Source organism: Phocoena sinus, chromosome 1 (genome assembly GCF_008692025.1).
Source record: "Phocoena sinus isolate mPhoSin1 chromosome 1, mPhoSin1.pri, whole genome shotgun sequence".
Taxonomy (NCBI): domain Eukaryota; kingdom Metazoa; phylum Chordata; class Mammalia; order Artiodactyla; family Phocoenidae; genus Phocoena; species Phocoena sinus.
The window spans coordinates 52,560,713-52,588,695 of record NC_045763.1 but is presented as its reverse complement, the minus strand read 5'-3'; the positions used below and the strand labels follow the sequence as shown (position 1 = coordinate 52,588,695).

General features: G+C 40.7%; 1 protein-coding gene and 1 long non-coding RNA gene across 6 annotated transcripts in view; both read right to left on the bottom strand.

The window, feature by feature from the left end:
* NFIA (nuclear factor I A) overlaps window positions 1-27,983 on the bottom strand; it is a 396,670-nt gene that overhangs the window by 331,600 nt on the left and 37,087 nt on the right. The gene's annotated exons all lie outside the window — the stretch shown is intronic.
* Window positions 17-11,782, bottom strand: LOC116762274. The gene is made up of 3 exons (XR_004352233.1): window positions 11,682-11,782; window positions 4,372-4,441; window positions 17-196 (listed from the first exon to the last, which is right to left on the bottom strand). It is a non-coding gene; the product is annotated as an uncharacterized LOC116762274 (long non-coding RNA).

Genomic DNA, 27,983 nt, shown 5'->3' with positions numbered 1-27,983 from the left:
AGGGATTTACCTCCTGGGGTTCAGGAGGCCCAGGGACCAGGGGCTTCAGGCAGTGAATGATGATTTTGACTCCTCCAGTTTTGTATAAAAGGTTGAAGTTCAGTCGGGCGCAGTGCAGCATTCCACAGGACCTGCTGCCTCTTTGAGCAGGCGATCCATCTCATGATCGATAGACCATATGATTAGGCACTAATAGCTGATAGGAGGAGAGAATAAACAACCATAAATTTGCTTTGTACCGAGTAATCCAAGTGTAAGCAGGGTCATTTAATGGCCACATTGGGTCATGTTACCTAAGGAGCCATATAGAATAAAAATGGAAGATCCTTACACTTTTTAAGATCTTCTATTGTTATCTCAGGGGATGGGAGCAGGGTAGGGGCTCTCTGAGCAACACCTTATCAGTTTAGTATTCTTGGTGACAGATGCGAAGCTTTCCGTGTGCTGAGTGCAGAGGGCTGATTACAGAAAGAATAATGGAAAAGTCCCATTGTTGAAATAATTCCTCTCTAAGCACCTCTTCAACCATCCTCCATATAACGTGAGTGGCCCTGGGTGGTCCGTCTCATAACTCCACGAAACACCAGAATCCGTGCTGAGGGGGCAAACTAAAGAGAAGCAGCACTTGGGATCTAGAACAGGACTGTATGTGACTCTCAATCAAATCAGTTGCTGGACTGTTTAATTTCACCTTTGCATGCAGATCACTGCTCCGAGTTCCAGTGCTGTTTCTCAGGGTGTCATGAACTTCCAGTGTTGGGAATGGTTATATGACATAAAAGCTGGGATCCAGAAGGTCATAAATCTCATTCTTTCTTTTCTCCTTTCCCTGGCTTCTTCCCCTTTCTAACACACTGACCTCCTCCATCAGCCCCTTGAAAGAAGGAAATCAATCACCCCCCCCAAGACCGAAATGCAAACCTGAGCCTTCCCTGTGCACTGGATGGTTTTTCCTTGTCTGTGACAAAATTCACGAAATTTCGCAAAATGTCATTTCCCTCTTATGTGTGTTCTTGTCTCTACCCTACCCTGAGCCCTGGGAAGCAAAAAAACCCTTAAGCTCTTGCTATCAATGACCATGAAAAAGGAAGGAAGACACTTTGTTAGCCTAAAAAGAAATGTGCCAGAGAAAAGTAATTGTTGGACAAAAAAGAACATCAACTGGTTTTGCACTGCATTCTCAGCCCCACAGCAAACTACACAAATCTCTTTTCTTTGAAAACTATCTGGGAAACAAACCCCTCCAATCACCCTCTCCACTTCTGAATTGTTCCTCCCAGCCCCCATTCTCTTCATCCCCCTCCTCCCGGGACTGACTAATATGGCCTTTGTTAATTTCCAAGCCTTTAGGGAACAACTGTTCACAACCCTTCCTTCCAGTCTAATTGTTCAATACTGCTGATAGCTCTTGAGCCCGCTCTTCGAGAAGAGAGCAGGCGTTTCAGACACCCTGGGGTTTGTTGGGGGAACGGTCGTTGTTGTTGCTCCTAGGAAGCTGGGAAATTCATGCCCCATTCAAAGACAAGCGTTGTCAATACCCCGAAGAAGTCCGGTGGTCTGAGCAGTTGCTACAGCCGAGACAGATGAGAATTTTTAAATTTACCCTGACGATCCCTTCCTGGTTGACATTTATTCGAAGCGTTTCAACTCACAGAATTTCTCAGCTGGAAGACTTTTTGGCCAGGTACACTGTACCATTAAAGGCTTCCCCAAAATGTCAAATCACAAAGGACACTCCAACGTCCAGCCATTTCTCTGCTGACACTTTTTGGAACAATAAAACCAGCCCAGCTGGGGCCACCCATACTAACTCCCAGTCAGGAAGAAGCACCTGCCTGGGCCAGGATAATTGTCTGGTCCAGTGTGCTCACTCCCGGGGAAGAGATGAAGGGCACAGCAAGAGAAAGGGACTCGGCAGAGAGCGCAGAGCTGAGCCCCAGGGAACACGGGTCAGTGCTCTTGCCTCGACACCACCTTGTCTCCTCACATCTGTATTTTTTAAAGTTCTTCCTTAGCAACTAGTACCAATTTCTAGCCATCTTTGAAACACCCAGAACATAAAGAAGACACTGTCAGTTCCCTTCTTAAACCAACTTGAATTCTCCCCAGAGGAAAATAAGAAAATCTCCGTTGCACACACAGAGAGGCTGTTTAAATGTTAACTCCGCTGTCCCACCCTTATCCCGGTGGTTACTGCTAACCTTGTCCTCACTGAAGCTCTGGAGGGCCTGTAGCCAACCTGGTTCATAGCAGTAATAGTAGTCTCAATATCTACCATTTACTGAACATCGAATATAGATTAGGACACTTACAAAATCATTTCTAATTGTCAAACAACCCTGTGAGTTAATAGGGTCCCCCCACCCCGCCCATTTTACAAAACAGAAAAAAACAGAGATGAAGAAACTCAGAGAGGTTAAACAGCTTGCCCAAAGTCACACAGCCTGTCCGCAGCAGGCACAAGATTTGAATCACACCTATCTGTCACAAAAGCTGATTAGTTTCTCAGGAGCTTACGCTGTTTTCCACACTGGCTTAAGAATGTAAGAATGAGATTGCCCTATAGCTCTCAGGAACTACTTGGTACCGGTACCAACAGCTGGCCCTTCTGGTTTACATTTTTCTAAGCATGAAAGCAATACAGACTTACACCATTCCCATGGATACCAGAGTCTCATATCACGAAGGCAATCAGAAACAAGATGAGTCAGTTTTAGCAAAAGCACTAAGTATAGACTGAGGTTAGGGCTATGTGTGCAAAAAGGAGTGGAGTGGAAGAGACTATCTAAGGATTTTTTTTTTTAATCTTAACATAATGCCCAAAAAAGGAAAAAAGTAACTTGATTTATTTATTCTTCCATCCTCAGCAAATGTTGGCTGAGCACCTACTATGCACGCAACTTTCTAAATTCCATTAGAAAGGGAATGGTTCAGTTTCTCAACTTCTTGCCTACTTGGTCCCTTTGGTATCAGTCACACCACTGGTAATTCATCAATGGTTCTCCATCGTCCTCTGTACCCTGATACTGATGCTCTGTAAACACAATAGAACCTGCTGCTAACTTGATGACTTCTGTTCCTGTTATGACAGAGTCATGTTTTGCCCATTCCAAAATGGAAAGTACCAATAAAGTAGAGTTTGGGAGATGTAATCCAAACGACTCCACACCTGACAGTGTTCCACATGCTCCCGAAAAGAAGGCTCAGACACAGATTTCAACAGTTCCACTAGTCAGTGTCTTCCTGTTGTTATCCAAAGGTTCACCTCGATATCAGCAATGATGCCTTCTAAAAGTCTTCTAGGAGACGCCAAGTCATAAAGTTCTTGCAGGAATTAGCCAAACTGAGGGGATAGGGAGGGTGGGGTTAGAGGCAGAGGGAATGACAGGTACAGAGGTCCAAAGGCAAGAAAGAATGTGGAATATTTAACAAGCTATCAATACAAATAATATACTGAAGGTGGGCGGTAGTAACAGGGCTAGAGAGATAAGCAGAGGCCAGTATTTTTAAGGGGCCTTGCCTCAGCGACCATTCCTTCGTTCTTCTATTCATTTCACAGACGCTAATGAGTGCCTACTATGTACCAGGCATGATGCTAGATCCTTGAGATATCGAGATGGGTTAGCAACGTCTCAGGGTATCTGTTACCACCACTCAGTGATGAGCTGTACCTCATGCAGCTGGTTAACGTTCAACGTGTAATGTAAACTGGAACACAAGAAAGCACCCCTTGTTTTTCCTAATCCACCTACTAAATTAAACTATTCACACCTGCAGGGGAAGGACTCCCTTGCACTGGTTTACAATGAACATTAGCCAAGCCCCCTAGGATAATGTTGGACTTTTGCCCACTCATCAATATTAATTGCAACACATATAGATCCAACCCTGTGTTCTCCCATTTCTCCAATTTCAGCCCTCACATCAAGGTATGTTCTTAATCCAACTGAAATTTCAGGGCACACACTTCAGTGCAGCTGGGACCATAAAAATTCACATGGTATCACTAAGCACCACTACGTGAAAAAAATAAAATGAAAATTACATGCTTTCCAGCCACACAGAAAGCCCAAGGTCCACTTACAGAGAAGAAAAAAATCAGCCTGGATACTGTAAAAGAAGGCAACATGATTTTCCAACAACAACTGTATAGGACTCACAGATGTTTCCACACAGGAAGATGCTACTTTTGAAAACTGAAATAAAGTAAAATATCTCAATTACCAGAAACCTGACTCCAATGACAGTAACCCTAAAAGTGACCAGGCCACAGAATCTGTTCTTTGGTGACAGAAACTAATTTTAGATTTAAAGATTCACTCAGTCTTTCACCTTGATTTACATCATTATTTCCAAATATTCAGAACCTACCTGGGTTTACGGTTAAGATTTCTGGTGACACAGAGGAAAGAATGGTGCATAACTTCAGGGTTACATTCACCTGGAAAGAAGCATCCATGAACTCAGTCAGGTGTCCTAAAACCGTGACATACAATTTAGACAAGCCACGTGATGCCAGTCCTTCCACAACCCACGCTGGCTGCACTCCACTTTCAACTTCTAGTGAACACCTCGTTAAATGAAATTAAGTGAAACATAAAACAATTTTTTTTAACATATGAGAGAAGAGAATCTCCATTCATCAAAAGAGAAACTTTTATCAAATATCTTCTATGTGCCCAGGACACACAGCGCCTTCCTGTAAAGAGCACACCATTTAGGGGAAGGAGAGAGAATAGGGGGGCAGTGGGCTGCAAGTAAATCCACACAATTACAACAGGGGAGGTGTGGTCCCGTAGTCACTTACACACAACACAGGGCACCACGGAATCACAAATGAAGAGCGTCAAACAAGCCCAGGAAGGCTTCCTGGGGGAGGGTTTTTTGAGCTGAGTCTTATAGAAGACACTGGAATGATTTAAGGTTTTCAGGTAGTGAAGCAAGTATAACTAGCTCTGCAATAGTTAGCAACATTTGCATTTTAGAGTGTACTCTGCTGGGTTGGGTTTCATAGACCAGAAGAGACTACTCAACAAAACTGGCTTATTTGCTAATGAACCCAGGGACACTGACAGGGTGTGGGTGGCTGAATAATGATGACCCCCCCCCTGACCCACACCTCCAAATGGCTACGTCCTAATTCCAGGTCCTGTGAATATGGCAAAAGGTGATCAAGTTAAGGATCTTGAGGTAGAGAGATTATCCTGCATTATTCAGGTAGGCCCAATGATGTAATCGTACAAGGTTCCTTGTACGAGACAGGCAGGAGGACAAAGACCCGGGAGAAGGAAGCAGAGATTGGAGTGATGCAGCTGTGAGCCAAGGAACACCAACCCAGCGTCTAGAAGCTGGAAGAAGCAAGGAACAGGGTCTCCCCTGGAGCCTCCTGGATGGACCAGCCCTGCTGACACCAGACTGTTTTTTCAGACTTCCGAACACCAGAATCGTTAAGAAAATAAATTTGTGTTGTTTTAAACCATTAGTTTGTGGCAATTTGTTACAGCAGCAATAGGAAACTTAAACACAGGGCTTGCAGTAATAGGAAGAAGAGTTGAATTAAATCAGCACTGACCTTCAGCGCTGTATCCCCAGCATTAGAACAATGCCCCGCACATAGTAGGTGCTCAGTAATATTTAGTGAACTGATTAAAGTCTGGAGTTAAAAGATAATTTGTGAATAACAACTAAGTCTCCCATGGATAATGTTTCTACTGAAAGGTTATCTGATTGGCCAGACTCTGCAGATTTCGAGAAAACACCTTCCTCATAATTGCACTTCTGGCTTTAGCCATACAACGTGACGTGTAATAAAAAGGGCAGAACGAAATTTCGGAAAGTCAGTGAAACCGGGTTATACGGCAGTGTGTTGGCTCCGTGCTCCTACCATGCTTGAGCGAAGAATTAATTTCCTTGAGAGTTTTTCTCCTTGGCTTAGTGCTGAAGTGGCACAAAACAGGCAGAGGTTTGATTCTCTTAGACTTCCTATTAATGCCACCAGCATTTCAAGAAAAAAATATCTACAAGCAGATATGGAAGCCCCTTAATTAAATGAAATTTTATAGGCATTTGAAATATCCCAAAGCTAAGGGCCAGAGGGGAAGAAGGCAACGTGACACTTAAACCTGTGAGGATTAAGTAACAGCAGCAGCTAAACTGAGGCAGGCAACACACATTTCCAAAAGGACCTTGTACGTCAGGTATGTTCTGATGCCAGGTCTCATTATCCTAGTTTCTTCCACTAAAGATGGACAAAGGGTAGGAATTAAATAGCTACAGGCCTGCACTAATGGCTAACGCTAAGGAAAAATAAACATCCATCTATTTTCCCCAAGACCGTTTCCTGAGCACCTATCCTGTGCCAAGCCAAGTGCTAGATCCTAGAGACAGAAAAACATTCTAATTAGTTCTTGGGCATGTTCTCTGTATCAAGCAGCTGTGCTAAGTGTGATCCCATTACTATCACCCTCATTGTCACAATGAGGAAACTAAGGCTTAGCAGTTCCGTGAGTTCATGGGGCTAGCGCCTGGCAGAGAAAGAATCTGAATCCAGCTACGTGTGAATTCCAGGGCTCAAATTCTCGTGGACAAGTGTCCCCATGCCTCTGCCCAGCAAGGGCCCATCACTGAATGGGTGAGTTAAGACCTCAACACACACACACACACACACACGTACACACACACTGATCAGGATGAATCTAGAGACAAAAGTTTTCCACAGAGCTGCCTGTCACAGGAACACAAAAGCGTTGTTTTAAGCCTTCTAGACCAGTGGTTTGCTCAAAAACAGATTACTGGGCCTTAACTCCTGAGTTTTTGATTCAGTGGGTCTAGAATTCAGATCAAGGATATGAATTTCTAACAAGTCCCCATGTGAGGCTTATGATGCTGATTTGGGGACCATACTGTGAGAGCCAGCGATGTATAAACCTGCAAATGTGATCTCTAAGGGCAAGAATTCGGTCTTTATTGTTCTCTGTATCTAGAAGAATACATGGCACATGTTTGGCATTCAGGAAGTAATTACTAAATAAATAAATCTGCTGTGTACTTGAAAAAGAGATAACCAACGTTATTAAAATTGTGTGTGAACAGGTTCTGACTGGGGTCTGAGAAATCTTCTCGTGATTAAGGGCCATGAGCATCTTAATGAATGTTGTGACAAAGCCTTTGGCCTCTCAGAGGTTTGGTGTCGATGCGTGGGTCCTGTTATCACAGCCTTCCTCAATCATGGTGAAATGGCATATTGAACAGAATATGGAATCAGTGCTAATTCTGTACTTAGTAAGTACAGATTCTACACAGCTAATGCTAGACAGCTCAATGTCCTCTGGCAAGTTCCTAACTTAGTAAAGCTCAGTTTTCCCTTCTGTACAATGGGTTCTTAGGAAGATCAGAAACATACATGAAGTGTTCCAATATGTGTCTAGCACATGGTAAGAATTTTTCAACGGTAGCTACGATCAACCGAATCACAAACATACCTCTGTCAGAGCCATCACAGAAATCTTCATCTTCAGTAAACAGTCGTTCGCCCAACAATATTTAGCAAATATTTACTAAGCATGCCATTCACTCTGTGGGGAGGGTTTGATTCTCTGATGCCACACTGAGTAATAGGTTAAAAAAAAATCCCCTCCCTAGATTTCCTGTCACCCCAAAGGGCTTGCTCTAAAAACCTTAAGAGGAAAGGCCCAGAAGTGCCCTCTGGAAGAGCTCAGGGGCAAGAATCGACAAGAGTCATGTAGAGAGACGAAGCCAGGTGTGCCTCCTCCCTCAGGAGGCATGAAGAGGGTTGAGTCAACAAGCCTACTTGCTCTTGGGCCAAACAGTCACCACAGGAGCGGTTCTCAGGGCAGGTGTGAGCGGATCAGAAGAGAAGCTGCACTGTCCGGTGGCTGCAGCTGGGAGGTTCTCTCCCAGGTGCTCTCTGAGGCTCCTGGCACCCACGGAGACACCTGCTGAATGCCAAAGAGCCTCTCTGTCTTCAGCGTCCATACCTGAAACACTAGCGCCGAAACAAAACGCCCCTCCCTTTGTGAAAGACTTCGTGCAAGTTAGCGTGTCTGCATCAAGTTATACTGCTAAGAAAACTAAAATCACGAGTAAGGAACCAGACAGCAGAAAGTAACCTTTACAATTTCATATTCCTGTGTTCATTCATAATGTAAAAGACTTAGAAAGGTACCCATTTGGACTCTTGGGAATAGGAAAATCCCAAAACCATAGTTTACTATTTTCAAAGGAGTTTCAATATGGGCTGGAATCAAGAATACCGTTCTTCAGGCTAAGTTTATATCCTGAAATATGCTTCTTGTAAGAAATAATTTTAAAATGTGGAATCTAAAATTAAGCAAAAATAACATACAGTATGTTCAGCTTTGAAATTTGCCGGGACTAAGCCAAGTTTACCATAAACAGAAGGCAGAATTGTCTATTTTTAACTTTACAGCCCTTGGGTGATTAAAATTTTGAGCCATAATAAACAACTTTTTTCTTCTTCGCAACATAATTTCTCATTTGAAATTGCAGTCTTTTTAGTTGTTTAGGAGATATGGATTGAGCACTTCATGTTTTTAAATTCTTTCTTAAACGGAAATTTCTTGCAGAGACTAAGTGCGTGCATTAGCATGCCAAGAGCACAGATTTTAAAAAAAGAAGAAAAGACCTCACCAAGGCCCCAAACTACACTGCCTTCTCCTCTTCTGTGCTGTTGAACAATTAGTACCTTCAGCCAGCTGCATTTTGGGAGAACGGAGTAAGTGATCCCACCATTCTGCCTACATAAATGGAATCACCACAAACACCTCACCATCACCCAGCAGATTATTTGGCAATTGGGTATCTTTGCAGATATATTATGTCAGCAGAAAGTGTACCTTCCCACCAGGAAAGACAGTTGCATATGCAATAAACCAATAGCCTTTGACACACCAGTTAATTACATCAGTTAGCTACTACCTCCTGTGCATCATCTCAGCGTTAATGAAACTACTTTGGTGTGGAAGTGTTAACAGGTCAAGACAAGCAGATCAGGAAACAGAAGGGATTTAGGGTCACACAGAATGTCAGTGTGCTGAGTCACAGAGAACTTAAGCTTGGCCCCCAAAAAGGATATAGAATTTTTCCCTCTGCTGCAAGTAGCTAGTATTCTTTTCCTTTGGCATCACTTAGAGCAAAATAGCTCAAAACTCTTTAGAAATTATCAAGTTTAATGGTATTGCCTCCCTATCAAGAGCTATTAGCAATTGAGTTACTGGAGATAAACTGAAGCCTGGTACCCTGGGTGCTGACTTTACAAGCAATAGTTTTTCTCCCTGAGGGAAAGGGATGAGTGAAAGATGATGCCTGATTTCTGGTTTGGATGACAGGGTGAAAAATGGTGACAGACACTGATTCTGAAACACAGGAAGATGAGCAGATTTGTTGGAAAAATGGGTCAGGCGGTGCAAGATGTTAACCCAGGTTTTTGTCTCCGTCTTTTCTTGTGGAGTGTGTGTGTGTAAGGCTTCAGAGAAAGCCCCAAACTCCTACTCCTGTCTTCCAGAGCAACAGAGAATATCCTACAGGACACTTAATATTGAAGCGTGTTCTTAAGGTCATTCTAAGGAACCTCTCCTCCAGACTTGATAGCTACGCTTTCCTCACCTGCCCCTCCTATGATATGATTTCCTGATCCATGAGCGTCCGGATCTCCATTCTGTTGGCGTTCCTCTTAAACATTTTATGCCCAAAACTGGGCAAAAAATTCCAGCTGTGGTCAGACCACAGCCCAACACAGCATCAGCTTTGGGAATGACACTGTCACGCTGCTGGCCCCTATTAATCTTGCGGTCAACTTACACTCTTAGGCTGTTTTCACATGGACTGCTGTCAAATTATGTTTCCTCCTTTGTACAAGGAAATTTCTCATTCTAAATTCAGGATGCCCCATTCCTAGCCTGTCTATATTTAACAGAAAATGAGGATTTTCATTCATTTTCACTTCATTCTTACCAATTTTGTTCCCAACTTCGCCAGGATGCCCAGAGGCCTATTGGAATGAGCTTTCCCACGCTACCTTCCAAGAAGCAGTCTGAAAATGTTCTTATCCCTTTTATCACTGGATTCTCCTTATCCCAGGTTACTTTATAAACAGCATTCTTCCTTACAGAAAATATATAAAGCTACGGGGGGAGGGGAGGCACCTGCATATTAAGAACAAGCTAATTTGTCATCAGCCTTGGAACAGTGCAGGTCGACTATAAATGATTTCTTATTCTGGAGAACAAAATTTGTATTTTTATAATGTAAATTTACATACTGTACACTGGCCTTCCTCCACCCACCCACCCCAAAAGAAACCCCAAAACAAAAAATACCAGCCAGATATGTACCAACAGCCTGGAGGTCAGTAAATAATTTAGGTCTTTTCTGTAGGCAGTAGTAAGGAATGCTGATTGCTTTTACTTAGCTATCAGTATGTAACAGGCTGCGTAGCCTTCAGGGCAGAGGTACAGAAAGGTGCAAAGGAGGGAGCTATGTTTAAAAAAAAAAAAAGAAGTACCCTGGCCAGTTTTCGGTACTTATCTCAGCCTTGCAGCCCCACTGCCTGGCTGTCTCAGGGTCATATAAGGATTCGAAGCTTAGGGAGTAGGTGGTCTCAAGCCTTCTACGTCTCTGGATATTCCTATCACTATTTATTGGTTATCATTCAGTTTGGTCAAGCCTAACATCTGGCTTTTCACCAGGTCATGGAAGTGCAGGGAGAGTTACTTTTCTACTGAGTTCTCAAAACATCCTGCAAATTCAACCCATTAGCAGACAGCAAAATTTTCTTTGTAAGGATCCTTAAGTAAGAGGTATACAAACAATTTTATACCTCTAAGGAAGACGGCAGGAGTAGAAATATATTTACCCTGATGCTTATCAATGTTAGAAATTAGAATGAGCTTCTTAATAGTTAAGCTCATTACATAGTCTTTTAAAGAAGACTGGAATACATCTGTTTGGGGCCATTTCAATGTCGTTGTGCCTGAAGGCAAAAGGAACGACAAGATCACTTCCCAGTAACCGTCTGAGTTCATTAACAATGCCACCAGAGCAGGCACCAATGACTCAGAATTGAAAGGAGAGAGAGTATCATGAAATCTCAAGTTAGGGAGTCACTGATTCCTATCAGCTACCAACTCCCAGACCGGCTTTCAGGGAAGTACCCTAACTTCTTACTTTCTGTCTGTAAAAGAGATACCCAGGATATCTTAGGTAAAAGAAAATGATCTTTTTGAATAGAAGCATCCTCAATTAGAGTCAACTGCAGGCCTCATTGCTCTGCAGAACCCACCAGCCCTACAGAGTCTTCTCTGGAAACCCCCAAACTGACCAGTATCCAAAGACACTTGTGTCTCCTAACAACAGAAGCTACCCAGGTCAGGCTCTGGGCCAGCCTCTGCAAACTGTTTTTCTTCATTTCATCCTCACAGTAACTAAATGAGTTAAGAATTATTTCTCTTTTACAGATTAGGAAACCAAGACTCTGAGAGTTTAAAATGACTAATTCTGTAATAGAAAGTGAGAGCCCGGGTTTGACCACAGATCAGTCTGACCACAAAGACTCTTCCCACCTCAAGGGAGCAGGGGTAAAGGTCAGTGTATTTTGTAAATAATTTTTGTTTTACTAAAAACAAAGAAAAGGATGGTCTTACTCTTTCATTCTTGAGGGAAAAAGTTGCCATGATCACTTTTCTTTTTTTTTTTTTTTTTTGCTGTAATCTTCACTCCATTTAACTCAGCCTTTTTCAACCAGAAAAAAGAGAAAATGAGCTAACAGTAAGAATAGGGAATATTTAATTTTTATGTGCTAATTAATGCATAAGCAACATCTATCACAACTAGAAAAGATTTTTGGCCTTCTATATATCTTCCTCTAAACCAGCAGGAGGATCATAATTGACTCTGACAAATCACTGCTGACACTTAGGCTTAAAACTGGGGACAACCCAAACACCCATGCCTGCGGTAGACATATCCGAACGCCTTGGTTGCATACCAGGAATCACCAGGGAAGCTTTAGAAAATACTCAGGCCAGACCGCATCCCAGGTGATGCTAAAAGGGCAGTCAAGGCTGAGAACCACAGTCCCAAAGCAATGGAACTGAGGGTTAAACACAACACAGAATAAGTGCATTGAGAAGTTATCCAAGGATGAAGAGAAAGAGAGCAAGCACTGTGAACCAAGCCAACCCTGAGATCCACCCTGGTAACACACAGCTCACTCAGTCCTTCTGAATCTCTTTTTCCTTGTCCGTAAAATTAGGTGAATAATACCTACCTTGCAGAGTTGTCTTCAATAAGGTATACAAGACACTTAGCATGCAGCACTTAATAAGTGTTTCAACTTTCTGAAGTGTCTCTCCATTTGGCTACTCTAGGCTCCACACAATTCACTTATTAAATTTGAGTCACCATTCTTTCCAAAATCTATGAGCTTCCGTCCTCTAGCACTTTTCCCTTAAAATGACCTGGATCCATAAAACTATGTGTAGAATATTTACATTCATAATCCAATTCTCACCTATTTATAGGATAGTTCACTTGAAACCACCCTTAACTAAGTGGAAGTTTCTTTTAAATACGGACACCTATTTTTGAGCACCTATTATGTGCCAGGCATTGTGCCCAGCATTCTATACATATAATCTAATTGAATTTCTCTTAATTCTTATAAAGCCTCTCCAGGAAAAGAAACATTTCACTCATTTTATAAATGATGAAATTGGATTTCACAGAGGTGAAGTAACTTGCACACACATACACACACACACACACAAAGAGCAAATGGGGGAACTTTCTAGAATTTGAACCGAGGTCTCTCAAAAACTCCTAAGTCAGACCATAATTGTGTCTCCCAGTGTATACAATATTTCACATACAAAGTGCATACGTATGTATACTTAATGTATATAGTCATAAAATACTTTGTGCATATGTATGCACATGACATACTTTAAGAGATTTAAGCTAAACTGCATTTCTGCACTTAGAACATCATAAAATTAATTTCTAAATCAATATTTAAATTCATCTAGCTTGTATGTTTAGCGATTGGTGTTAATTCATCTCTCATAAGTGTTAGAAAGGGTCTACAGCCCCTCCCCCCAGCCCTTTTATACTATTCAAGCTTTTTATTAGCCCTAATGTTGATTCCCTTCCCAGGGCATCTACTGGTTTGCGTATAATTTGTCTAATTAAATTTAAAGAAGAGATGTTTCAGTGAGCACCATTTCATCATTTCCTCTTATACTCCATGCTGTGGACTTTAATGAGGACCTAAACCCCATCTTAACTCAGCCTTAGTTTCAGCACAGATGAGCTGTGCTTGTTAAGACAGTCTTCAGTTGTCAGGAAAAATAGCTTTATTAAGGTCATGGAATGTGGAGAGTTTGATTAAAGCTAATCAAGGAAGAAAGCCAGGCGGCAGCACAGTGAATCAAGCCTCGGTACAACATGTTTAACATAACTTAACCTAGCCTATCTGTTAAAAGCAGACATAAGTAAGATCAGGTTTCCAAGAAGAATGCATGGACAAATGCAGGCATATTACACGGTGTAATATATCTCCTGAGTTTAAGTTGAACAACTCTTTAAATAAGCAGCATATATTTTAAGCCACATGGATGCAAGTGACAGTAGAGGGTTTTCAATAGCCCCCGTCATTTAAACGAGTGCGGGGGAGGTGGTGGGGTGAGGGGGAGATTACTTATATTCTTTCAGATTTAAAATGTGTGATCTGTGGATATGTCTGGCCAGTGATGGCACATTCGATATCACTCTTATTAATCTGAAAGTGAGGCTTCCGGCTCAGTAAACCTAAGTGACTGCTGTTAGCACATGTAATGCCAAGGCATTCAACCTTTACAATATTTTGGAAGGTTTTTCTAAGGGGGGTTTATACGATTGTTTTAGTTTTATGAAAGTTAAGTAGTTGAGTAACAGGAAGGAATTAGTCGGAATCTGGAAATCTGAAGACCTAGGCTACAGTCCTGATGCTAAAGTAACTGGTCACATGACCTTCCAAAAGATTCCTGGCCTGGGCCGTGTGGGTCTCAGTTCTTCAAAGACCCAAATGAGAGTATCTGGACTAAATGGTCTCTTAAAATCTAAAACTCCTATGATGCTCTTACAGTCTACTTCCAAATCTGAAGTTCTACCATGCTATTAAAGTCTACTGCAGGGACTTCCCTGGTGGCACCGTGGTTAAGAATCTGCCTGCCAGTGCAGGGGACACTGGTTCAAACCCTGGTCCGGAAGATCCTGCATGCCATGGAGCAATTAAGCCCATGTGCCACAACTACTGAGCCTGCGCTCTAGAGCCCGCGAGCCACAAGTACTGAGCCTGAGTGCCACAACTACTGAAGCCTGTGCGCTTAGAGCCCATGCTCTGCAACAAGAGAAGCCACCCGATAAGAAGCCCGTGAACTGCAACGAAGAGTAGCCCCCTCTCGCTGCAACTAGAGAAAAGTCTGCACGCAGCAACAAAGACCCAAGGCAGCCAAAAATTTTTAAAGTCTACTGCAGCCTTCACACCATTTTCTTCCTAATTTAAGGCAATATGTTAAGATGAATGGCCGCCCTAAATTGTTACTCGACACTGAAATTTAAGAATCTTAATTCAAAAAGTAACTGTAGAGAACGAATGAAGCCTTGAAGAGTTTCAAAAATGAAGAACAATTGTCCTGATGATGATGATCTCTTTTCTCTTTGTTAAGACCACTCTATTTACTTTTTTTTTTTTTTTTTGCGGTATGCGGGCCTCTCACTGTTGCGGCCTCTCCCGTGGCGGAGCACAGGCTCCGGACGCGCAGGTTCAGCGGCCACGGCTCACGGGCCCAGCCGCTCCACGGCATGTGGGATCCTCCCGGATCGGAGCACGAACCTGCGTCCCCTGCATCGGCAGGCGGACTCTCAACCACTGCGCCACCAGGGAAACCCATCTACTTACTTTTTACTTTCTGTTCTTTTCCCCTCCCTTCCAGGTGTGCAGCTTCAGGACATATTATTTTTAACACACACACACACTTAAAAAAAAAATATCTTTATAGCTAATTCCATGATACTCATTATCTAGGCAGACTCCATGTTAAATGCATGATTATCAGTCTAGTATTAACAACTACAAAATATTTTAACTTGGTCATCAAAGAATCTTGAAGTGGTCGTATCTAAGCTATTCCACATCCTATGCTATATCTTATAAAGCTGAAACAGGTAAGAAACTTCACGAGATACATGCACTCAAGATTTTAGAGTTCCACAGAGTAAAATGGACATCAGAAAACAGCAGACCTTGCTTTCCACTCTAGCCTGACTCACCACCTTTTTCTGATTTACTGGAGGTAATGGAATACAGAGGCTTAGGAAGAACAGAGGAGAGCTGTGCATAATAGGATTTAAATAATCTGATTTTCCTAAGAAAAGAAATTGAGAAGCAAGAGATAAAGGATTTTCTGTACCTGTACACACACACACACACACACACACACACACAGACATCTTTAAATCACCCTGTAGTTTCCAAAGCACTTTTGTATCTCTTAGATATCATTTAATCATTATTTTTTTTTAAAAACCTCAAAGGCAAGGAGGGCAGGTACTATTATTTCCAACTTTTAAGAAATGGAGGAGCAAAGAAATTAAGTGACTCCGTTAAGAAATTAAACAACTTCACATAGTTTGTTAATGGCAGTGTCAGAAGCAGACTCCAGGTCTTCTGAATTCTTATCTAATGCTATCCTACTATACGATGCTGCCTGTTTACATTCATTTTTGAAAAAATCAACAGATATTTACTGAGTGCCAGTTATATGTCAAGCACTATTCTAGGTACTAGGAAAACAACAGTGAACAGGACCAATAATGTCCTTTCCCTCCTAAAACATTCTAGTATACATATGCACGTATTTACAATATGTATAGTTTAATATATATGGCTTTTCATACACTTTTCTATACCAGCCAGTTTCTGAGACTCATTAAAAATTAAGATCACATAGTTATTTTTTAAGAACTGCACTCATTAGGTCAGCACAGAACAAATAAATCCCAGCCACTCCTGCCTCCCTTCCTTCCTCATTCCTCCACACAGCTAGCCTTTTAAAACAATCTAAGTAAATAGCAAAGTAACATCTATTCCAGTTACATATTTGTTCACATGATGGGAAGAAAAAAATGGCTATAAAAGTCTTCAGAAAAAGGAGAGGTTCAAAATTACGGAGAGGGCCTTTTCTAAGGATCATCTTAAGCACACAGGATCTTAAAGAAAGCACATGGACATCTTGTTTGGAAAAAGTTTGTTCTTTTTTTCTTTCTTTTTAATCTACACAAAGCTCAGTCTTAAAAAGCCTGGGGTGGGGGGTGTCCTCTCCCCATCTCTAGTTCTGTTGCTGAATGAAAGATCCACAGGAAATTAACGCAGTGGTAGGGAGATTCTTGCCAAGAGTGAATTCTGAAACAAAAGACTCACTATTGTGTTAAGAAAATCTGACATCTATACCCTCAGCCATGTTCTAAACTTCAGTGATCCTTTAGTATGATCTATGATTTGTTGTAAGTTTTTAACATACATATTTAAAGTGTTGTATTACTCCTCATTTTCCAACTCCTAAAAGAGGAACAGATTTGTTTCTTTGTTCCTCCCTTCTCTGCTTGTTTGTCTTCTTTTAGCCAGTGACAGAGTTAGTCAATGGATTCAACTAGCTTCCTCCTTTTACCGTCCAGGCCAAAAGCATACCACTTTTGAGGTTTACAGGATTTCAATTACCACTAAGTTACCTATGATGACGGTATTGACCTCCGTTGTTTTGAGCTGATGTTACAGAAAAGGCTCATTTCTTGATTCCACATATAAGTGATATTATGTGGTATTTGTTCTTCTCTTTCTGATTTACTTCACTGTGTATGACAATCTCTAGGGGGGAAGGGGGTTGGGATGAATTGGGAGATTGGGATTGAGGTATATACACTACTACGTATAAAATAGATTACTAACGAGAACCTACTGTATAGCACAGGGAATTCTACTCAGTCCTCTGCGGTGACCTAAATGGGAAGGAAATCTAAAAGAGAGTGTATATATGTATACGTATCACTGATTCACCTTGCTATAGCAAGAAACTAACACAACACTCCAAAGTAACTATACTCCAATAAAAATTAATTTTAAAAAAGGCTCATTTCTTGACAAATTTGTGAACTTGACATTGTTGCTATTTCCCCATTTCTAACAGCCTTTACAACATTAATACCACGGAAAGAATACCAGACCATGATAGTGGAAGCCAGTAATCTAAGAATTTAGAATCAAACCAAGTGTTACTCAGGTAGATCCACTGAGCATGAGGCATATATGAGATTAAGTTAAAAGGTGAGATTCTTTTAGTAATCGTAGTGGATCGCCTTATTTGATACTCAGTGCTAATCTCTCAGATAACTTTTTAGACAGATTTTCTTGATTTTTTGGTAATGACATAACCAAAGCTGGTCATATCTTCACTGCTTTTCTCGAAAAACAAACTGGGTTCACTTTGTTTCTATCACTTGGCTTACCTATAGTTAACTGCTTCTAAAGAAATGTATAAAATTGTGACATACCAACATGAAATCGTGTTCCTCTGCTATTGAAATAGGTGCCAGTAAAGCCAGAAGTAGGAACAAGTCACCAGTGTATCAGCTGTAGAAGTTTTCTGGGCACGTTCCAAAAGTCTACATCTGCTTGGCAACAACTCAGAAAAGAGATACGGTTACTCTTTCTACAGTAACATAGCTTTCCCAGGCTTCAATATATGAAAAACAGCTTGCTCCATATCAGAAAAAAATCCAACTAGATTTGTGAAAATCACATACTCACTATTCTGTCCCATCAACTTAAAAATCACTGCCATAGGTGGAACCAAAATCATCAATGACATAGTTATCCTCTATTGTCCTGTTCGTGTGATCTAAGAGTCCAAGTGGGAATCTTTTTTTCCTTTTCTTTTTGCAACATAAACACTTAAGCATTTAGTGATAAAATATTAAAAGCGTGAGGCTCCAGACCCAGTGAGTACAAGTTGCTGATAGAGCACCAGGCACCAAGGAAAGGTGTCAAGTATGTTAAAATACGGCTCTAGCTTAGACATTAGGGGCCCTATTCTTTCTCTAATATGCTTGCGTTATTCCTACTGTCCACAGTTAAATGTGCACATCAGCACTAAAATGCATCCCCTTAAAATCTAGAGAGGAAATTCAACACATCGATGTCAATGAACAAAGCAATTGTCACATTTGTTCACCACAAACAACAGATCTAGACACTGTTTTTAATTATAACATTAATTGATCTTTTGTCACCACTAATTAGAGCGATAACATCACATTTAGTTACTTCACTAGCAGGAGTCGACTTTGAGTTGCTGGAAAATGCATCAGTGAGGAAGAGAGTGAAGTGGGCAGAAAAAGGAGAATTTAGGGGGGAAAAAGTCATAGTATTTTTTTAAAACAAATGTTTATCTCTGTTGAGAGCATTTTCATTATTTAATTAATCTTGTTTCTCATGAAAACTTCACTTTGTCTGTTTGCAGTTAGGGTTCATACTGCTATTATATAAAATGTTCCCTCATTGTTGGGAAATTACGGACAAGGAAGACTAGGTTGATGACCGGAAAAGCTACCTTTGTACTTTGAAAAAAAAAAAGTTGCACGAACCTGTCATAGCCCTAGTCTATGAGAAATGTAAGGAACTTTAATGGGAATTTTAGTAGAACCACTTAAAATTAAGTGATGAATTAGAATGGGAAAAGTTATCCCAATAAAAGCAAACAAATTAACTCACCTGACCTTGGTCCACATAAAAGATTCATTTTCTTAATGGAAACAAACTCTGAGTCTAGCTCAGATTTAACCACTGAAGTGTGTGTGGAACCTAAATTAAGCTATAGAAACGTATGCCTGCAGAAACTCAGGTGTACATGCACAAGTAGGTAAGCGTTCTTGTAGCTGCGGGATATGCCACTGTCATGGTCTAGTATGACCCACTTCTGCAATGATTACCACATGAGTCAGAAACCTGTTAAGACCCAATTAACAAAAATGTTATGCATCACTGATGCATGCTTTGTCCAGAGCTTAATTCCACTGCTTTCCTAAGTAAATTCTGTCTTTTCTATTCATTAACTTTCTCTTCCCTTGGGTACAAGAAGCAACTTCTTCCATTTTGTTTAAAAAGGTTACAGAAGATCTGAAAGTTACTGGGCAATGGGCATGTCCTTTTATCCATTACTCTAAAAAAGTAAGGTAACATTTGTCTTCATCATACATCTGGCAACTCTGATGCTGTAAAAACCAAGAATCTTTCTTATTTCACTAGCAGTCTGAAAGATAACTTTAACACAGCCCACGAGAACTGGAAATGGGTTGGTCTTTCCTCTTCTTCCTACCTCAACAAGAAAAACTGTTTTAAAACAAAGTAGAATTACTGAGTAAGTCATTCTGGGAGCGTAAGAAAAGCTTAGAGTCTAGGCTGTATGCTTGAAGCAAAGACAATGACTTTGACTTTTTGGAGAAGAGTCAAGGAAGGTTCATCATAACATTTTAAGAGCCATTACATTGGGTCAGCTCCCTTGTCTAGCAAGCAAGGATTCTAATTCTAATGGGGTCCCCAAGAGACAGTTTGTAAGAACGTATGGCTAGGCTCTGAATGTCTCTCAACATTCCTAGCTTTATTAGATGTCTTTAACACAGTCAGTATTTCTAAACTCCCTTTGGAAAGTATCCCTAATGGGAAATACAGCAAAGAACTCACAACTTCAGATGAGAAAATGTGACTGTGGTCTTTCTGTGGGTATATTTCACTTGCACAGAAACTGTCCTTTAAAACCAAGTTGTGTGGATTTTTGCTCTTACGCCACTAGATAACGGTGGATAGACATAAAATAAACTACTCCTGGGGCAACTGGGCTACTTCACATGGTCTAGAAATGATCTTTACTTAATCTTATACCTTTGACATTTAGAAGATAAAAAAAAGAAAACAAAGCATGAGGTAGGTAGGCACCACTGTTTATAGGAAAAAGTCCTACTGTTTTTAGTGTGTGACCTTAGGAAAGTCACTTTAGTAACAGGATCTGAGTTTCCTTATCTAAAAAGTGTAGGGGATTGTAGTAACTAACCTCTCTAAAGCCTAGATGTCTAAAACTCTCTTTTTTTGTATGTAAAATTGTCAATTTCCGTTTCATGCAGGCCAATGCCCATCTTAAACAACAACATATGAGGGGGGTTATGTTCATCAACACTTTCGCTTCAGCTACATATTTTTTATTTCACACATAATAAAGCTCATCATTTTTAACCGGGCTCTTCACTTCCCTGTAGCTCACAACTCATTATGGTCCATTATTCTTCCTCTTCATTGTTTATTAAATTAATTAGGCACTCAGTACAACTGCATTTTTACACCATTCACCCAAAATAAAGGCACATGAAATAAGGTTGACTAAAATAAACAACCCACAACACTAAATAACAGGCAGTTTCATCTCAATCACTCCATTCAGTTCAGAAACCTTCAGAGTTCAAAATGTGCCACACACTGGGCTTAGTGCTAGGGAGTCAAGGGCTTGCCAAGGCCCCTGCTCTTGAGAATCTCCCAGGCTACTGAGGACACCAACACCTACTCAACAGCAGGTAAGTGCCAGGTGTAGACAGGATATTTTTCAATATCCCACCTGTTTTCAAGGTTCCTGCAGAGTAAAGGGTAAGGTCTTGGTGAATAATACTTAGGCTTATAATTAAAAACAAAGAAAAATGGAAAATAAATGCAAACTCTTTTAACATTTATATTTTTTACCTTTTAAAGGACACTTTTTAAGAAAAGGCATACTTCCTATAAGACTATTACAGTCTCTTTTCCATTTTTAAGGGCATAATTACCCTTTTAAAATGTCCAGGAGTATCAAGAGAATGCAGAAAACACAGCAAACTTTAATTTTAACCAGGCATCTTATGAGACTATTTCACCTGTCTGCTGGACAAAGTAAATGGTCTAGATGATGGTTATGTGAATTCATGGTCACTTGGGAAGCCCTCCTCGAAGAGGTTAGTTAACTCAAGCTAGGGGAAGTTCTGTACTTTGAGTAGTTCTCAACTTTTTAAGATAATGGGTTCCTTTAAAAACCTGACAATCGTTACGAACCCTCTTCCCAGAAAAATTCACAGGCAGTGTAAATTCTGCATGCAATTTCAGGAACTAATACACAGACCACAAGTTAACCTAGCCTGTTTGTCCTGTTCATTATTTTTATTAATGGCCTGAATGATGGCATACTAACAATTGGCTGATGAATCAGGCAGGGCGGAATGAAACTAAGGTATCTGCTAACACCCATCTTTTCTGAGTCTAGACCCCTAGGATTCAAAAAGAATCCTTCCATGTGTTGGAAGGTGAATCACAGTCAGAAAGAAGATGGTTGAGTGTGTGTGTGTGCGTGTGTGTGTGTGTGTGTGTGTGTGTTCGTTCAAAAAAAAAAAATCAACTACGTACAAGATGGCAGAGACCATATGGGCAGCAGTGGTTGTTAACATACCTGAATGAGGAAAGAAAATTCCATCAACTCTGTGATGTCCCTGAGGTGGAATGGAGACCAAGGAGAGATTTTAATGAGAGGCAGATTTCTGCTAAATAAGAGAAAGTATTTTCAAACAATATGCATTAGGACGGAAGAGACTGCCCGGTGAGGAAGGGAGCTCTTCTTCAACCTGGGAGGCAGGTTAGTGCCGTGCAAGAAGATGGAACTTCGTTCTAATTTCGGTTTTGCCTTAAGCTAGATACATGAGCTGAGGCAAGTCGCCTTACGTTTGTATAACTTAGTTTCCTCATCTGTAAACTGGAGGCTATAAAACCCAAACGTAAGTCAGATGAGACAGTGAGAAAGTGTCTACTACAGTATCTTGCAGATATGAGGTATTTAACATGAGGGCCTGCAACCTTCTTCTCCACTCCCTCACTTTTCTCTGGGAAGTATTTAAGCAAAGGCTCTTGGGGGCATCACACAGGAGCTTCTTACAGAGGAAGGCTGTTAGACATGATGGCCTCTAATATCCTTTTAAGTCTAGGGTTTGATTAGCAAAACCGTTCTTAGGTGATACCTCTTCCACATTATGTGTATGATGTTGAAAATGATTTACTTTCGTCCTTCTCCCTTCCTTGAGCAGCCCCACCTGAAAATCAGAATGAATGCGCCTATTTTTCTCCTCAGGTATTATATGCTTGCTGGCTCATTCCACTTTATTTCAAAGAATTTTCCATAAGCTCTTAAATGTTTCCATATGACACCATATTCTGCAGGTAACCTGAGTTCATACCATTCCCCAAACGAGAGTCCCTATAAAACGTTCCAGGATCTCTTTGTGTGCCCTGAATAGAATTTGTTAGGCTGCCAAATCATTCGGTCTTCTCCAGATACCCTTGTCGTTCCTAACTTGGGTTATCGAATTCTTTTATCAGCATATTTTAATCAAAGCCTTTCAAAACAGTCTGAGGGTTAGGAAACACCATAAGGTCTAAACGAAAAAAGGCAAGGGGGTAAAACAGAACTACCAATGGGGACAAAAGCAAAGGGCTGTTCTGACTCTGCTTTAGGGTACAACCACAGCGGAAGCTACTGTTATCTTAGGAGGGAAAAAAGACGCCAGCTCAAATGTCACATGTGAATAAATTATTGGCCGTTCATAAACAACAACAAAAAGGAAGGTATTCTAGTTTTCTTCCTAACGCATGAGTTTACACAAGAGCCTTGGTTAGCACAGTTTAAAAAGAGGGAATCGTTCTTTTGTCAAGAAATCATCATCCACCACTCAAAAAATATAAAAATAAGACGAAAAATTAAAAAAGGAAGAAAAGTCGCAGGCTCCACGCCTCCTAAGGCATCAGAGATTCACTCCTCTCGCAGTGAGAAGCAGAGATGGTGGGCGCGATCCAGAGTCGCAGCTGCTTTGGAAGCCGCCCGGCTCCGCTGTCATTTCAGAAGCCTCGCTGCACACACACATCTGAACACGGCCACCTGGACTCCCTCCTCCCATGGAGGGAGGCCAGGCTACAGAGGTTCCATCCCTGCCACTCTCTGCGAGGAAGGAGGAAGGCCTCTGTGCAGAGCACTTGCCACCCCCATGCAGGATGCTTTGTCACATAGGGCGGCGATTGAAATGAGGAAAAACAAACCAAAAACTGGCTGCCTCCTCCCATCCAGCACAATTTCAAAACTAAAGGAAATCATTGTTTCTTTCATTATTACTTTCTTTCAGCCACGACAATAAATACTCTTGGGCAAGTAACTCATCAGTGGAAAGCTATTCAAAGAATTTTACATTGATAACACTACACATGTGGAACTGGAGAGAACTTTGTTGATAATTTGTTCTGAACCTCTCACCATTTAGATACCTGGAATGTCTAGAGCTCCTTGGCCTGTCAAAATAGAAAAGCCCTAGGAAGGATTCATAACACAAATCTTCCTGTCTGTTCCGGACAGAAGGAATCTTCCCTTCCTCTGTGAGCCCGTATCTCTTTTATGCAACCCTCACTCCACTGTTCAGTTGTAAGGTCTATCTCCACTGCAAGACCTGAAGCCTTTTGGGCCTCTCACTGTTGTGGCCTCTCCCGTTGAGGAGCACAGGCTCCGGACGCGCAGGCTCAGCGGCCATGGCTCACGGGCCCAGCCGCTCCGCGGCATGTGGGATCCTCCCGGACGGGGGCACGAACCCGTGTCCCCTGCATTGGCAGGCAGACTCTCAACCACTGCGCCACCAGGGAAGCCCCTAAAGCCTCTTGAGTAGGACCCAGGCTTATTCCTCTATGGATCCATAATGCCTCACAGAATGGTTGGCTCAGAGAAAATTCTCACAGTTGCCCCAATAAGCGGTTGCTGAATTAAGTGGGATCAAAGGACACTGAAGGTCAAGAAGCTAAAATGACTGGCCAAGGATCACACAGCTAGAACCAGAACTAAATCCCCCAGCAGGGCTCCCTCTCCTCTTCCACATGACTCTCTCACACTAAAAAAGGTGACAGGAATGGCTTAGGATTTTATTGTCTCTTGAATCCCAACTGTCCTTCTTTCAACATTGAAGCAACTCTTCTTCCAGTAAGACACTCAGATTCAAGAAAAAGGAATCTGTTTTGCCAAGTATTAAATAATTTGATAAAAGGCTGGTAAAACAGAAAGGTTTTGCACATGCAAATCTGCCCTTGCACCCAATTTCAATTCTCTTATTTTCCTGATCTATATTCCTGCTCTCCAGATGGACCATCAGCTTTATACCAATGCCAGCAACAGCTTGCGTATTGTTTGTTTAAAACAAAGATGATGGATTAAATATCATATGCAATGTGAGGAAAGAGGTTAAGGCTAATATTCCTGTCCTGAAATATAGCATAAACCCAGTCCATGTAGCTTTTTTCCCCAGTGGATTCATATAAATAAAAATTTAATTTTATTTTTCAGACTCATAAGAGGAAGCATGCATTCCTCTAAGAATATGGAGCCTTTCCATCGCTCCAGATTTATTCTTGTTCTAAGGCATCATTACCCTCCAAATTATACAGACTTATGTCATTTCATTGAAACACTCATTCACCCATCACATGCCCAGATCCAACAGTAACACTTTTGTTTTAAAATTATGCCAAAATGAGCAAACTTGAAATTCTTTCACCTATATTTGAGTACTCTGCAAAATATCTTTAATCATCTCAAATAAATTCCAACCAAAAAAAAATCTGCAATTTCAATGCAAAATATATAAACCAAAGAAATCACAGCAGAGGTCTCTTTTTGTACCCTGTGCATTATTATAGGAAGCATCCTAGAGTAGTTGCCAACAGGGTGGACTGTGTATCAAAACCAGCCCTACTATGTAGGTTTTCTGCCATGACTATGGATTCTGTCCTGCATATTTATATGTAATTTCCATTAGAAAACTGACTTAAGGGGGGAAAAAAAACACTTTTAGAAGCCAGGATGAAAGAACTGTGCAAAATGCAAAGATAATTCCATCAGGGGATTCTGATGATAAGATATCATTTAAGTAGATTATCATCAACAAAAGAATACTGATTAGTGTCTAGGAGTCCGAAGAGGAACATCTCTAGAAAGAGAAACCAAAGGTGGAACTCTCCACTTCCTCCTGGCTACAAGGATGGGTGTCCTGAATAGAAACAAGGAGCCGATGGGGAACAGTCGCAAATGCACAGTCTAACCCTAGATACAGTCTAGGCATCAGTTTCTTGACTGAAGGTTTTATTACTCTGCCATTTCTGTCACTCAGGTTGAAACTTTATTTAAGGCTGGAATTTGGCCCTCCCCAGTTGTACCATGAAGAGAAAATATTTAAAGAAAGGTGTTTTGCAATTCCTATGTTTGGAATGAGTGATAAAATCTGTAGTGCTACCGATGCTTTCTAGATGCCAGTTCAGTGACATCCATTTTATATGTCAGGACAGAATAGCAGGCAGATTGTATGTCTAATGAGACACTCAACAACCCTGTACAGACTCTGGGATGCATGCAGGGTAGTCTAAAACTTTAAAATATGACCTTTATGGCAACTTGACTGCCAAAAGCACAATTAATCCAGTCTTTTTGCATTATATAACTCTCCATTTTACAATACTGGATTGCCATTTTCTCTTTTATGTTTGCACATGTGAGATTAGTCGACTAACAAGCATATACAAGCACCTAGACAAATAAAAAGAAGCGATAATACAGAATGTTCCCATTAGCGATATGAAAAAAAAGCCACAAATAGATCATGGTAAACAAGTGGACACATTAATAAATTTAACTTTTAAAAACAGAAAAGTCCCATGCACAACACAGAATATAAATTTTATCTAGGACCTTGAAGCTTGAATCTGGGTTAAATGAAACCTCAGGTCCCTTACAGCTATAACATTCTATAATTCTTTGAGTCTATTTTTATTTGTTCACTTGAATTTCTTCTTGTCAGGGAAGGTAGCTTTAGCCTCCCTTTAGAATATCTTTCCACCTACACATCTTCCTACTGCAATAACACAAGTTGAGCTGAATGCACAGTTATGTAACTTTAAGATCAAAAGAAAATGGAAAAGAGAGTCCTACCCCAGCCCCACATGCTATCATCACCAAGAGCCAGCTAGGGAACATTTCATTTTACCAATATACTAAAGACTGCACTTCGCAACAGGTTAAAAATTCTTTCTTTGGATGTACGGCGGTGGGGGGCGGGGGGGAATCACACCATTGAAAGTTACCTGAATGATGGTATCTACTGCTATAATTTCCTTCACAATGCTATTTAAGAACAGCAAAAAGAGTCTTTTATTGCACACATCTACTTATGGAGTGCAAATTCTTTGCCTCTTAAAGCAAACTCTATTTGTGTTGAATGTATATTCACCATTTCCTGCTAATAGGGTAAAAACTGATTCCAGATGAGTAGAAAAATGTCTTAGTTTTCACAGAAAATTAATTCCAGGGAAAAAAATGTTTAAAAGTTTTTAAAAATTTTATAACTTTGTAGATAAATTTCTGGTTTCTTGTTTCTATATTTTACTCCCTGGAATTTTTTTTGGAGGAGGGTCAGTTTGTGATAGCACAGTGTACATTTACACTCTGTGCATAAGGTTGCTCATTTCCATCCAGGATCCGAGAGAAAGAGCTTTAATGTTTTCTTGCCTTAAAAGAACAACAGAATACAGTATAGACTATCACCTGAAAAACAAGAGTACAAAAGTCCCGGGAACAGCAGAGTTAAAGATGATCATTTAATCAACCTTAACTCACACTAGAATATTTAGCAATTGCATCATTCCTAGTACACAAGTCACACGCTGTCCTCAGTGCACTGCATTGAGTAACAGACAATGCAATGCTTTAAATTTGATTTCCTAATGTCCTGGAGGTCAATGTAAGACCTTGCAATTTGTTAATACATTTATTGTAAATTTATTCAAGATTTTTAAAACTGGACCTTGTACTATAGCTAATGGATACTATTAACAAAATACCTTACAAGGCACTAATTAGACATCACAAAATGCAAAGCACTGCCATGTTCAAGTTCTGAATCTGATCTGGGCAGTTACAAACTTAAAAGCATCTTCTGCCCAAGAACTGTCTTTGACTATTAATTTCTGATGTTTTCATTTTCCTTAAATTTAGAACCAGCTACATGTTTAAAAAGGAGCTGGTACAACAGCCACTTTTCAGTCTGAAATGGAGTTAAATGCAGATTGTTAGTGACTTCAAAAACCTGAACTGTACAGGGCCTAGTATGTGCTACCCTGATCACTTTTAAAGACATTTTCAATACTGTCCTTTGAGATGGGGCGAGAAATGACTTTATTACTTTCCCAAAGGCTTCACTTACAAGCTTATCACTCTTGATGGCAGCTCTGTGTTACTGCAAACTGTCACTGTCATGGCAGATGTGAAATGAGTGGACATGAGAGTAACACCGTTAAAAACGACCGGAGTTTGCCTGGAATGCCCAACCCTGTGTAGCCACAAATGTTGATTTTGATTCTAACAATATTTCCAAACAATCCTTAAATCTGGCAGACAGAAAGAATACTAATCACCTAGATAAATGTGTTTCTTCTACATTTTGGAGAAGCGCCATAAGAATATATCACGTTTACGAAGCTTATGTGAGTGGAACACTGTCCCACTTGGCATTACTTACTGAATTTCATATTACTTTATTAGGAAGTTGGTAAGGACACTGTGTAAAGCTCTACAACTAAGTTAATTTAATCGTCTCATCTCACATAATTACAAATATTACAGGGCCCAAACCAAACCTATGGCCACCTGATTTAGGCCAAAGAATCCTGGTTTGATCTATATGAACCAAAAAATTAAAGTGGAGGGGGAAATTCCTTTTCCTTGGTCTTGAGGATTCAAATATGCTATCTCTTAAGGTCAGGTTCCCTC